This window comes from Amborella trichopoda, chromosome 4, assembly GCF_054954075.1.
Source record: "Amborella trichopoda isolate Santa Cruz 75 chromosome 4, AtrichopodaSantaCruz75HAP2 v2.0, whole genome shotgun sequence".
NCBI classification, from domain to species: Eukaryota; Viridiplantae; Streptophyta; class Magnoliopsida; order Amborellales; family Amborellaceae; genus Amborella; species Amborella trichopoda.
Window position 1 is genome coordinate 27,036,541 of NC_142339.1, and position 15,102 is coordinate 27,051,642.

The window sequence follows — 15,102 nt, forward strand, 5'->3', positions numbered from 1 at the left end:
AAATATTTTACAAGAAATAAATTGATCAAAATACCCTTGAAAAGTTTTAGAGGGTATTTTTATCATTTTTATTTTCACAGATAATTTTTTTTATATTTTTATTAGGTGCGCCTTGATGAGAAGAACACACACTTAAAATTTCCAGTGATTTGGATTTGTAGAAAAAAAACATAAAATTCAAGTACTACCAAACATTCTTGATCATCAAATTGGCTCAGATTCAATCTGGACCGTTGGGCTCATATGTTCATATGAGCTAATGGGCTAACCCCATATTTGTCCTTATATATATATATATATATATAATATATTATATATATATAATATATATATATATATATACATTTTTTGCACGGTAAACTATGACTTATTATTGATTAAAAAATAATGGTTTTTTTGAACGGAAACTTTTTCGAATGGTAACATATGACTTATCTTTGATTCAAATTTTTTTTGTTTTTTTGAACAGTAAACTACGACTTATGTTTTTAATGTTCAAAAGGATATATATATATTTTTGAACATAGTATATATATACTACGACTTATCATTGATTCGATAAATATTTTTTTTTTAACGGTAACATACGATTTATCATTCATTAAAAAATATTTTGCACGGTAATGTCGACATATCATTGATTAAAAAATAAGTCGTAGTTTACCGTTAAAAAAAATTTATGTTTTGACGTTAAAAAAAATAAATTTTTGAATGAATTTTTTAATGTTCATTGAATTTTATAACGCATGAATTAACATTGAATTTTTTAACGTTAAATTTATTATTGAATCAATGATAAGTCGTTGTTTACCGTTCAAAAAGAAAAAAAAAATTGAATTAATGATTAGTCGTATGTTGCTGTTCAATTTTTTTTTGTTTGAGTCAACGATAAGTCGAACATTACAGTTCAAAAAAAAGAATTATTATTTTTGAATCAAGGATAAGTCGTATGTTACCGTTAAAAAAGAATATATTATTAAATCAATGATAAGTGGTAGTTACCATTCAATCTATATATATATATATATATGTATGTATATATTGAAACGGTAACGTACGACTTATCATTGATTATATATGTATATATATATTGAAACGGTAACGTACGACTTATCATTGATTCAAAAATAATTTTTTTTTTTTGGAACGGTAATGTCCAACTTATCGTGGATTAAAAAAAAAAAAAAAAAAAAAAATTGAATGGTAACATATTGTCATTGATTCAAATTTTATTTTATTTTTTTGAACGGTAACGTTCAACTTATTTTGATTATATATATATATTTAATCAAAATAAGTTGAACGTTACCGTTCAAATAAAAAAATTATTGAATCAATGATAAGTTGTAGTATATTATAAAAAAAAAAGAAGAATTGAATCAATGATAAGTCGTACATTACCGTTCAATTTTTTTTTTTTTTTGAATCAACGATAAGTCGGACTGTACTGTTCAAAAAAAAATAAAAATTTTGAATCAATGATAAGTTGTACGTTACCCTTCAAATATATATATACATATATATATAAAGCTGGGGTTAGCCCACTAGCTCATATAGACATATGAGCCCAACGGCTCAGATTGAATCTGGGCCAATCTGACGATCACGAATGTCCGGTAGTGTTTGAATTTTATTTTACTTTCTACTGATTCAAATGACTTGAAATTTTAGGCTTGTTTTCATAAAAAATAGGTGAATATTCTAAAAATATCAAAAAAATATTTTACAAGAAATAAATTGATCAAAATACGCTTGAAATGTTTTAGAGGGTATTTTTATCATTTTTATTTTCACAGATAATTTTTTTTATATTTTTATTAGGTGCGCCTTGATGAGAAGAACACACACCTAAAATTTCCAGTGATTTGGATTTGTAGAAAAAAAAATAAATTCAAGTACTACCAAATATTCTTGATCATCAAATTGGCTCAGATTCAATCTGGACCGTTGGGCTCATATGTTCATATGAGCTAATGGGCTAACCCCAGATTTGTCCTATATATATATATATATATATATATATATATATATATATATATATATATATATATATATATATATACATTTTTTACACTGTAAACTATGACTTATTATTGATTAAAAAATAATGGTTTTTTTGAACGGTAACTTTTTCGAATGGTAACGTATGACTTATCTTTGATTCAAATTTTTTTGTTTTTTTGAACAGTAAACTACGACTTTTATTTTTTTAATGTTCAAAAGGATATATATATATATATTTGAACATAGTATATATATACTACGACTTATCATTGATTCGATAAATAACATTTTTTTAACGGTAACATACGATTTATCATTCATTCAAAAATATTTTGCACGGTAATGTCGACATATCATTGATTAAAAAATAAGTCGTAGTTTATCGTTCAAATAAATTTATGTTTTGACGTTAAAAAAAATAAATTTTTGAATGAGTTTTTTAACGTTCATTGAATTTTATAACGCATCAATTAACAATGAATTTTTTAACGTTAAATTTATTATTGAATCAATGATAAGTCGTCGTTTTTCGTTCAAAAAGAAAAATAAAATTGAATCAATGATTAGTCGTATGTTGCTGTTCAATTTTTTTTTTTTGAGTCAATGATAAGTCGAACATTACCGTTAAAAAAAAAATATTATTATTTTTGAATCAAGGATAAGTCGTATGTTACCATTAAAAAAAATATTATTAAATCAATGATAAGTGGTAGTTACCGTTTCAATATATATATATATATATATATATATATATATATATATATATATATATATATATATAGATTGAAACGGTAACGTACGACTTATCATTGATTCAAAAATAACTTTTTTTTTTTTTTTTGGAACAGTAATGTCCAACTTATCGTGGATTCAAAAAAAAAAAAAAAAAAAAAATTGAATGGTAACATATTGTCATTGATTCAAATTTTATTTTATTTTTTTGAACGGTAACGTTCAACTTATTTTGATTATATATATATATATATATATATATATATATATATATATATATATATATAATCAAAATAAGTTGAACGTTACCGTTAAAATAAAAAAAATTATTGAATCAATTATAAGTCGTAGTATACTATAATAAAAAAAAAGAATTGAATCAATGATAAGTCGTACGTTACCGTTCAATTTTTTTTTTTTTTTTGAATCAACGATAAGTCGGACTGTACTGTTCAGAAAAAAAATAAAATTTTTGAATCAATGATAAGTTGTACGTTACCCTTCAAATATATATATATATATATATATATATATATATATATATATATATATATATATATATATATATATATATATATATATATATATATATATATATCTCTCTCTCTCTCTCTCTCTCTTTTTGAATGGTAACATACATACGGTAACGTCCGACTTATCGTTGATTCAAAAACATTTATATATTTTTTTTCATTCATTCAAAAAAATTTATATTTTTTTAAACGGTAAAATACAACTTGTCATGGATTCAATAATATATATATATTTTAGCACTATCTTATGACTTATTATTGATTATAAAAATATATATTTTTTTGAATGGTGACATACCACTTATCATTGATTAAAAAATAAATTTTTTTTTTTGAATGGTAAAGTACAACCTTATCCTTGATTCAAAAATACGTTTGTTTTTTTTTTTTTTTTTTTGCACAATAACGTTCAACTTATCATTGATTCAAAAATATAAATATATCTTTTTGAATGGTATTGTACGACCTATCATTGATTGAAAGATTTTTTTTTTTTTTTGAACGGTATCGTCCGACTTGTCATTGATTCATTTTTTTTTTTTTTTTTGAACAACAACATACGACTTATCATTGATTAAAAAATAAAAAAAATTTGAACCGTAAACTATGATTTATCATTGATTAAAATATATATATATATATATTTTTTTGACGGTAAACTACGACTTATCATTGATTCAATGATAGTAACTTTTTTTTTAACGGTAAGGTTGCACTTACCGTTGATTGTAATATATATATATTTTTGAACGGTAACATACGACTTGTCGTAGATTCAATTTTTTTTTTTTTTTTTCAACGATAACATACGACTTATCATTGATTCAAGAATATTATTATGTTTTGAATGGTAACATACGACTTATCAGTGATTCAAAAATATATGTATATTTTTTTTATGGTAAACCCGACTTCTCATAGATTCAAAAATTATTTATTTATTTAATGGTCTTGTATGACTTAACATTGATTCAAATATATATATATATTTTTGAACGGTAAACTACAACTTATCATAGATTCAATTTTTTTTTTTTTTTTTTAATGGTATCGTACGACTTAACATTGATTCTAATATATATATTTTTTGAATGGTAAACTACGACTTATTATTTGGAACGATGATTCAAAAATAAGTTTTATTTTTTGAACAATAATCTACAACTTATCATTAATTGAAAAAAAAAAAAATTTAAACGGTAACATACGACTTTTCATTGATTCTAATTTTTTTTTTTTTTTGGAGGGTACCATACAATGCATCATCGTTCCAAATATATATATATATATTTGGAACGATGATTCAAAAATAAGTTTTATTTTTTGAACAGTAATCTACAACTTATCATTGATTGAAAAAAAAAAAAATTTAAAAGGTAACATACGACTTTTCATTGATTCTAATTTTTTTTTTTTTTTTGGAGGGTACCATACAATGCATCATCGTTCCAAATATATATATATATATATATATATATATATATATATATATATATTTGGAACGATGATTCAAAAATAAGTTTTATTTTTTGAACAGTAATCTACAACTTATCATTGATTGAAAAAAAAACAAAAATTGAAACGGTAACATACGACTTTTCATTGATTCTAATTTTTTTTTTTTTTTTTGGACGGTACCATACAATGTATCATTGAGTCAAATATATATGTATATATATATATATATACATATATATATATATATATATATATATATATATATATATATATTTATATTTGGGGAAAATATGGGCTTGGCCTCCTCGCCTATATGGTTCAAATGGGCCTAATGGCATTGATTTAAAGCTTTGGAATGGAGGGCCAAAATGGGATCCTACAGGGGAGTTGCTGTAAATGTTTAAAACATATTTTAATATGAATTTGTCAGATACGGTACTGACATCCGTTGAGAAACAAAAAGAAGGGTACTCCCTCTGTCCTCTCGATCTCTCTACGTATTCTCTCTCCTTTCGCTCTCTATAAATTCTCTCTCCTCTCGATCTCTCTACACATTCTCTCTCCTCTCACTCTCTATAAATTGTCTCTCCTCTCGCTGTCTCTGCGTGCTCTCCACCCGCTCTATCTCTACAGCCAAGCTCTCTGCATATTCCCTCTCCTCTCTCTTTATATTCTCTCACCTCTGCAGACCCGCATATCTCGTACCCTGCTGCTACCATTTGTCCCTGCTCCACAAACCTTTGGGCGTACGTATGCTCTCTTCTATTAAGGTATGCTAACGCTCTCTCTCTCTCTCTCTGGTTTTTCTATTTCCATCTCTCCCTTTGGTTTTCACTCTTTTCAAGTACAAAACCCCCAAAACCGCAAACAACAGCATCCAATCTGAGCATTTTTGCCCTGAATATCCCAAATATTGAGCAAAATCTAAGCAAAAATATGGTTCTTTCTCTGTAGAAGTTTTTGCTCAGATTTTTTATAGCCATTTTTTGCCTAGATTTTTGTTTTCGTTCAAAAGTATTTTTTTCTTTTTTTGAACAAAAACATAGGACTTATCATTGATTCAAAAGTAACTTTTTTTTTTCTTTTTTTATTGGTAACCTTCGACTTATCATTGGTTCAAAAATAGATTTTTTTTTTTAATGGTAGCATATGATTTCTCATTGATTAATATATATATATATATATATATATATATATATATATGAACGGTGACATACGACTTATCATAGATTCAAAAATATATATATATATTTTGGAACAATAACATAAGACTTATCATAGATTCAAATATATATATATATATATATATATATATTTGGAACGATAACATACGACTTATCATTATTTCAAAAATATATAATTTTTTTTTGAACTATAACGTACTACTTATCATTGATTCAAAAATATTAATATCTTCTGAATAGATTCAAATATATATATATATATATATATATATATTTTTTGGAACGATAACATACGACTTATCATTCATTAAAAGATATATAATTTTTTTTTGAACGATAACATATGACTTATCATTGATTCGAAAATATCAATATTTTATGAATGGCAACATTCGACTTATCTGTGATTCAAAAATATATATTTTTTTGAACGGTAAACTATGACTTATGGTTGATTCCATAATATATATATATATATTTAACGGTAACGTACGACTTGTCATTAATTTAAAAAAAAAATTGAATCTTTTGAACAGTTACGTACAACTAAACATTGAGTCAAAAATAATATATATATTTTTTAACGGTAAACTACGACTTATCATTGGTTCAAATTTTTTTTTTTTTTTTTTAACGACAACGTACGATTTATCATTGATTCAATTTTTTTTTTGAATGGTAACATTCAACTTATTATTGATTCAAAAATATATATTTTTTTGAATGATAAACTACAACTTGTCATTGATTCAATAATATTTTTCTTTTTTTTTTGAACGGTAGCTTTTGAATTGTCATTGAATCAAATATATATATATATATATATATATATATATATATAATTATTTTGTTCTATTAGATGAGGGATTAATTATGTTATAGTTACTATTTCACCAGTGGTCATTTTATATGGAGTGGCTTTTGTTTCTAAGGTAGGTGCATTATAAGGCTTCTTTCTGGAGGATGTACACTAGTGGTTTTAATCCCTTCTAATGTATTATAAGTACTATATTGATTTTCTAGAGTATATATTTCAAATTTAGGGACTAAAATTCCTCTTTCTGCTAATATTTCTCTTAACCAAATAAAGAATCATTTATTTTGTTTTTCTATTTTCAAAAATTTATTATATCTTTTATGAAATAATTCTACTAATTTGGGTTCAAAAGTTTTAAGATACCAGTTCCTAATGTTTTTATTATCATCTGATAGGTAATTTGCTCCTATAAACTTTTTATTTATTTTTCTTTCTTCCTGCAGCGTTACTACGTGAAAATCCATTTCAGAGTCAGAGAATTCTGGGTCACCTTTAGGTATAGTTTGTATCTTTTTATATTGAGGTATGACTATAATACTACTCGTCAATGGACTGTAAAGAATGAACAGAATCAAGATGTTTTATACTTTGAAAGTGATGCCGTTAATACTCTCATTTATACCATCACTCTGCATTTTGTGGGGAGTACAGCTCTCCTCGAAGCACGATCTGAAGATCTATTATCAAATTTAAAGTGTTTAACATTATCATATTATAAATGGTATAAGGATGTATTTTTCTCAAGATTACTAACTAGAGAAGATAGCCAATTAGCTCACTGGAAAAAAAAATTTATAGCAGAATTATCCTATTTATTTACAGATAAAGTAAAAAATAGACTTAAAAATAAACATAGAGGTATCATACCTTATTCTGTCTATACTTTAGGAGAACTATCAGCAGAAATATGTGCAGAAGGTTTAGCCTCATGCACAGACATGAAACTAAAGAAACAATTAGAAAACCAAAGAATGACTGGTAGGAAAGAACTTGGAAACTTTTGTGAACAGTTTGGATACAATATTGACAAATCCAAAGAGAAAATTCATAAAAAGAAAAAATATAAATATGAGAAAAAAGAAAGAAAACCATATAAAAAATATAAAAGAGAAAAATTTATGAAAAGATTTTCACCAAAACAAAAATATAAAAAAGGAAAGAAAAAATTACCTGTATGCTATAAGTGTGGTAAAGTAGGTCATTATAAAAACAATTGCAAAGTTAAAAAGAAATTAGATGCAATAGTTCTTTATGAAGATCTTAGAAATAAAATATACAACTATATAATGATAGTTCTGAAAATAGTTCTACAGATAGTTTTAGTGATATATCATTAATAGGAAATATTGAAGACAAAAACCTTATATGGTCTAGTTCAGAAGAATCTGATAAACAAATGCAAGAATGCTCTTGCAACATGTTCTCCAAAGAAGACAATTTAATATTAGATCTAATAGAAAAAATAGTAGACCCTGATGAAAAAAGAGAAATTATAACCCAATTTATCAATATAATACAGGCAAAAAATAAACCTCCTCCAATAATAAAACCTCCTGATGAGTATAATTTTGCAGAAATAATGAAAAGAATCAGTAAAAAAGATGTATTACAAAAAGAGCCAACAATTTCAGATTAAAGAAAGAAATAAATGAAGTTAAGGCAGAAGTACAACAATTGAAAAATAGGATTCAAATACTAGAATTACAAAAATGAAGTCACAGGAAGCATAACAGATACAGATGAAATAGAATTTACCCATTTAATAGACAATCATAAAAATATAATATCAGATGAACCTGAACCATCTGGAACAAAAATAGAAGAATTAGACAACAACAAATCGGTAAATTTAATAAATAAAATAATTACACAAAAATGGTTTGTATTAGTCAAAATAGTTGTAAAAGAAGAATATAATTTTCAATCTTTAGCATTAATAGATTCAGGAGCAGACTTAAATTGCATAAATGAAGGTCTAGTACCCACTAAATACTTTGATAAAACGACTCAAATATTAAACACTGCTGATGGTAGTAGTTTATTCATAAATTATAAATTATCTGATGCTATAGTTTGTAATAATGGATTTTGTTTTCATACTCCTTTCAAAATGGTAAAAGGTCTAAGCCAAGTTGTAATACTTGGGGTCCCATTTCTTACTTTATTTTATCCTTTAACAATTAATAATACAGGACTAGAAACAATAAGCGATGGTCATGTAATAAAATTTGAATTTATTGATAAACCAAAAATCAAAGAAATAAATAGAGTAAAGGATAACATTAAACAAAAAGAAAATTTTATTTATTCCTTAAAAGAAGAAATTAAATATAAAATCATAGAAGAAGAATTACAAAAACCTGAAATAATAGAAAAAATTAATACAATTAAAAAACACATAGAAGGAGAAATCTGTAGTGCAATACCCAATGCATTTTGGGAAAGAAGAAAACATATAGTTAGTTTACCATATGAACCTGGATTTAGTGAAAATAAAATTCCTACTAAAGCTAGACTAGTGCAAATGAATTCAACACTATTAGAATTCTATAAAAAAGAAATTGAAGAATTAATAAAGAAAAATTTAATAAGACCAAGTGCATCTCTTTGGAGTTGTACTGCATTTTATGTAAAGCAAAATGCAAAAAAAGAACGAGGTATTCCTAGATTAGTCATAAACTATAAACCCTTAAATAAAGTTTTGCAATGGATAAGATATCCTATACCAAATAAAAAAGATCTATTAGATAGATTAACTAATGCTTGTATATTTTTCAAATTTGACCTTAAATCTGGATATTGGCAAATCTAGATCAAAGAAGAGGATAAATATAAAACAACCTTCAATGTACCATTTAGGCAATATGAATGGAATGTTATGCCATTTGGCCTTAAAAATGTCCCATCTGAATTTCAAAAAATAATGAATGATGTTTTTAATCCATATTATAAATTCATGATAGTTTACATTGATGATGTCTTAATTTTTTCAAAAAATATAGATCAACACTTTAAACATATTAATGTTTTTATCAATGTAATAAAACATGCAGGACTAGTAGTATCTGCAAAAAAAGATCATTTTGTGCCAAACTAAAATCAGATTTTTAGGACATAATATATACCAAGGAACTATAATACCAATAGAAAGGTCAATACAGTTTGCAGACAAATTTTCAGATATCATATTAGATAAAAAAGAATTATAGAGATTTTTAGGATGTTTAAATTATATCATAGATTTTTATGAAAATTTAGCCATAGATGCAAAACCTTTATATGATAGGTTAAAAAAGAATCCACCAAAATGAACAGATATCCATACTCAAGCAGTTAAAAAATTAAAATTAAAATCTAAAGAATTACCATGTTTGGCTATTCCCGATCATAATGCATTTAAAATTACAGAATATGATGTATCCGAATTAGGACTAGGTAGAATTCTTAAACAAAAAATAAATAACAATGAACAATTAGTCAGATATAATTCTAAAGCATGGAATAATGCTCAAAAGAACTATTCTACTGTGAAAAAAGAAATATTAGCTATTGTACATTGTGTTACTAAATTCCAAAGTGATGTTTTAAATACTACTTTTCTTATTCGTACCCATTGTAAGGCTGCTAAAGATATTTTACACAAAGATGTGCAAAATTTCGTCTCTAAACAAATCTTTGCCCAATGGCAAGCCATCTTATCCGCTTTTGATTTCGACATTGAACATTTAAAAGGTTCTACTAATCACCTGCCTGATTTTCTGACTCATGAATTTTTGCAGGGGGACAACACTGACCACTTTGATCCTGAAGAACCCTCTTTAGCACTAATCCTATTCAATATTAATAAAACCATGAATACTAATACCCCTACTTCCTCTTCTGCTCCAAAAGGTAAAGCCCCTGAAATATCTATGGATATAACACCTGCTAACGTATCTCAATCACCTATAAGGAGTATGACACCTTATTCCCCAACCACTCCAAATAGTCCACACCTAAATATACCTGAATATTATAGCCAAAATCCATCTCCAATATTTATGCAAACTCCAATTCCTTGAAGACCTACTCCAACTGGAAGAACCCCTTATGAACCTACCAATTTCATAGTTGATTCTGTTATTGAAAATATTCATGCCATGGATGACCCTAATACAGTTGCTAAATATTATCTTTGTAATAATATCAATCCATCCAATGGTATTAAAATCAGAGAATGGTATGAAATGGTTCTTTTAGAAACTGACTATGCTTCTATTGTCCACTATTACCAGAAAAATAGTAAAATAATAGCATACTCAAAAATACAAATAAAGAGAGTATTGTCTTTTTCAGAATGGGGATCTGATCCCAATAGAGCCAAGAAATTACAATCATATGAGTTCCTAAATAAATATTATAGATATTCTGAATATACTGATGCCTGGCATAAGGTATTAGCAATCCAAAATATTTATGCATCCCATACTTGGTACTTGCAATTTAAAATGCATATAACAGACCCTTTTCCAAATTGGTTCCGTAACTGGTTTGCGACTTGGGGCTCTGTCTCCCAAATATTGCCAGAACCACTTCAAATTTCCCAAAACAAATTTATTAAGTTCAATGGTCATGATCCCAATATTGACTACCACCTCTATTTCATAGCTCTGTATCAAATCCCCTGGATACTCAAGTGGCATTTTGCAATATCAGCAAATAGGACCAATACTTATGAATATATTCCTACAATTTTGCAATCAAATTTCTGTTAAATTTTGGGATATATTTGTTTATAATAATCTTGAGCCTGATCAAATAAAAATGAAAAGAGTTCCTACTGCATATGGATCATATTCATATGAAAACCAGATAACCTTGCAAAATATATTGATCTCATGCGCAAGAAAAACCCTCAAGGCACCAAAGATGAGCTCGAAAGACAGCTATTAAAAATATTTCAAGAAGAAGCAGCAACAGGGACAATTCATAATGAAGAAGAGGATCCAGAAATTGAAATGACAGAAGAACCGACAGCTCATGATATGTCACAGAAACAAACTCTATATTAAAGCCCTGCCCGGATGAAGACCCGAAAATCCAAAATATCAATACCTGTTATATCAAGATATTCCAGTTGTCTGCCATGATAAAAGCATCTTCAGCAAAACGACAAAATAAGACATCAACAAAAAGCAAAAGTGCTACAGTAAGATTCTTGAAATGACACCTGAACAGTAAAAGTTCTAGCTCATCCCTCACCAACATCCAGTTGTACCCGTGCCGACATAAAAAACAAATCCCAAATAGTATAAAGCAGATTCCTTCTTCAGTCTGCTGCCACCTGTCCTCTGCTTTTCTGTCGATAGAAGATCAGCCTCCATCCACCGTCCACTTGTATGCATCCAATGCTACCTGGATAAAGCAAACAAAGCAAATTAGAAGAACGAGAAGAATCCACGCCTATAAATAGAGCAGACCTCCCTAGAAGCAAAGCAAGCGGAAAACCCATCTCTGAAGTCTTACTCTAGTCTCTCCTCTCTCTCAAGTTTATCTCTTCTCTCTCATTGTAAAATCTCCTCTGTATGTGTAGCTGTAATTACGATAGTCTGCCAAACTACTGTCCACCAGAGTGGAAGGACTTTTGCAGCTATTGCTTGTGTCGTTTGTAAGTTTTCATCTTCGTACTTTATTTTACAGTTAGTTAGTGTGTATTATCAGTTTGTAACAAACAATTTGTTAGGATTACTAGTGTTTTAAGTACTATAACAGTTTGTTATCAGGTTGTAAATCTGTAACAGTTAGTTGTTTGTAAAAGTTTGTTATCAATAATAGTTTGTAATCAGTATTAGATAGCTTGTTTGTTAATATTATACCAGATTTATTTATAAATTATTTGTTATGCAATTTCGTATGGTTTTTAGTATAAAAATATATCAATCTACATATTCTACTTGGTTATTAGTAGATATAGCTCCATTTGCGTTAGTTATTACTCTAATTATATTAATATATCTTGGTTATGTGAGAATTTTAGCATAAAAAGTTAAGAAGGTAGATCTTGGCGCGTTTTGATATCAGAGCCAACCTTCAAATAATAGTTAGTATTAGACTATGATGAATGTTTTATAGATAGAAACCTAATTAAATTATCCATTAGAGGAAGTTGGTCCGAGAATTGAGGCTAAAACACCTAGTCTAAGAGACCATTTAGGCCAGGAGAGCCGCTGAGGTCAAGAAAGACGTAAGAGGTAGTTAAAAAGTACTCATCTGCAACCTAATAATGGAAAATTTCATTAGGAATCTGTCAAATAAAACATTACCTCAAGCCAGTAATACTCTTAGAATAAAAAATAAAGAAGAAATTGTAATTGATAATATCGAAAAACAAATACAAAACTGGAATATACCAAAGGTACCTATATCAGATATATATGAACTAAGAACCTTTAATCTCAAAGTTGGTTATGCTATTAAGACAGTAGAACAAACATTATCAGTTACTAGTAATCAAGAAAACTTTCACCTCTTATCAAATAAAATAATACAACACCATAAAGATAAAAATTATAACTATGTATACATAAGATTGATACAAGTAGCAATCAAACCTTTAACAAGGTTAGGATTAAATAATTCAATATTAGTATGTCTAAGAGACACTAGGAATAATAAATTCTCAGACTCATTATTAAGAATGGTAGAAATTCTCAAACTAATATAGAAAAGTCTAATACTATTGTACCTAAATCAATAGAATGGTCAGAAATAATTTTACCAAAATCATGATCTATTTATAATTCAAACCAACAATTCCAAAAACTTCCTACTAATAGCATTCCAAATAAAATAATTGAACATACAGATGTAAACATAGAAATTCAATTTAAAACTCAACGAAAAGATCAAGCTAGTAAAGATGATTATGAAATTAGAACAAATAAGAAATCTATAGAACCATCTAGAAGTTCTACTTCCTCTATTAACCCAATAATAGAAAGTTTATTAAGAACTAGAGAAAACATTGTAATACCCCAATATAAAAAAGCTCATAGTAATTATCAAGCAGATCCAGATTTCTCTGACACAGAAACAAATTTTCAAATATTAACTTTGCAAGAAGAAAAACGAATAGACAAGGAATACATTAAACAAGATTATTTATCAGAAGAAAATAAAGCAATTAGAGCCTGGTATCTTAAAACATTTGAACCTAGATTAATAGAGTTATTTCATAAAAAATATAATAAGTTTCTTAAAACAAAAAAAAAGAATAAAGGCTTCTTTATTTGGTTAAAAGAAATCTTAAAGGAGAAAAAAGTTCCAATGCCTAAATTTGAAATCAACACTCTAGAAAACCAATATACTACCTATAATACAATTGAAGGAAATAAAATCACTAGCATACATCCTCCAGAAAGGAGCATTATAATAAAAGGAAAAGAATCAGATAGTTCACCAACTTTAGAAACAAAAGCTACCCCTTATAAGATGACTATTGGAGAAATAGTTCATAGATCAGAATTAATTCCCCATATAATAGAACATAATAATTATACCAATTTATGTATGCAATCTATAGGCAGACAAACATTAAGAATTGAAAATATGTTAAGACCAGCTCCTATACAAGAATCACAAAAATCTTTATTATTTAAACCACCTCCTGAATTAAACAAAGAAAGATTTCATGTAGGAGAAAACAATAAAACCCTTATGGATCAATTAATATCAAAATTAACCAAATTAAAAATAAAAGAAAAATATGTAAAAGGTAAAGGTAAAATAATTCAAGAATCAGAAACCTTAACTCTTCAAAAAGAATAACCAATAATCGATGATACAATAAAAAATATGGACATAGCTTTTACTAAAAACAATTCTGATCAAAATATTCAAAGAATATCTTATGGAAAATATTGGAAACCTGCTACTGCCAGACCATATCATCCTAGACCTACCCCTGTAGACGTCCAATTCGAAGAGGATCTAATATCACACACAACCTCCTATTCAGGACGAACAATTATAAATTGGAATATAGATGGTATGTCGGGACATCAAATTCTTGATACAATGAAACATATGACCATGTATGCTTCTACATGCAAAATGGTAAGAAACCATGATCAGGAAGTTGCAAAAGCCATAGTCTGTGGATTCACTAGATGGCTTCGTGGTTGGTGGGATTTTCATCTACCTAAAAATACAAAAAATCAAATCTTAAATACAACTAGACAATGGACCGTAAAAAATGAACAAAATCAAGATGTCTTATATTCTGAAAGTAATGCAGTTAATACCCTCATTTACACCATTACTCTTCATTTTGTGGGGAGTACAACCGTATTAGAAGCTAGATCTGAAGATTTATTATCAAATTTAAGATGTCCTA

General features: G+C 27.0%; 1 long non-coding RNA gene across 1 annotated transcript; it reads left to right on the top strand.

The window, feature by feature from the left end:
* The first annotated feature begins 5,276 nt into the window (after positions 1–5,276).
* LOC148782383 (uncharacterized) lies at positions 5,277–14,471 on the top strand. Its single transcript, XR_016053440.1, has 3 exons — positions 5,277–5,497; positions 7,172–7,224; positions 10,508–14,471. It is a non-coding gene; the product is annotated as an uncharacterized LOC148782383 (long non-coding RNA).
* Positions 14,472–15,102: the final 631 nt, after the last annotated feature.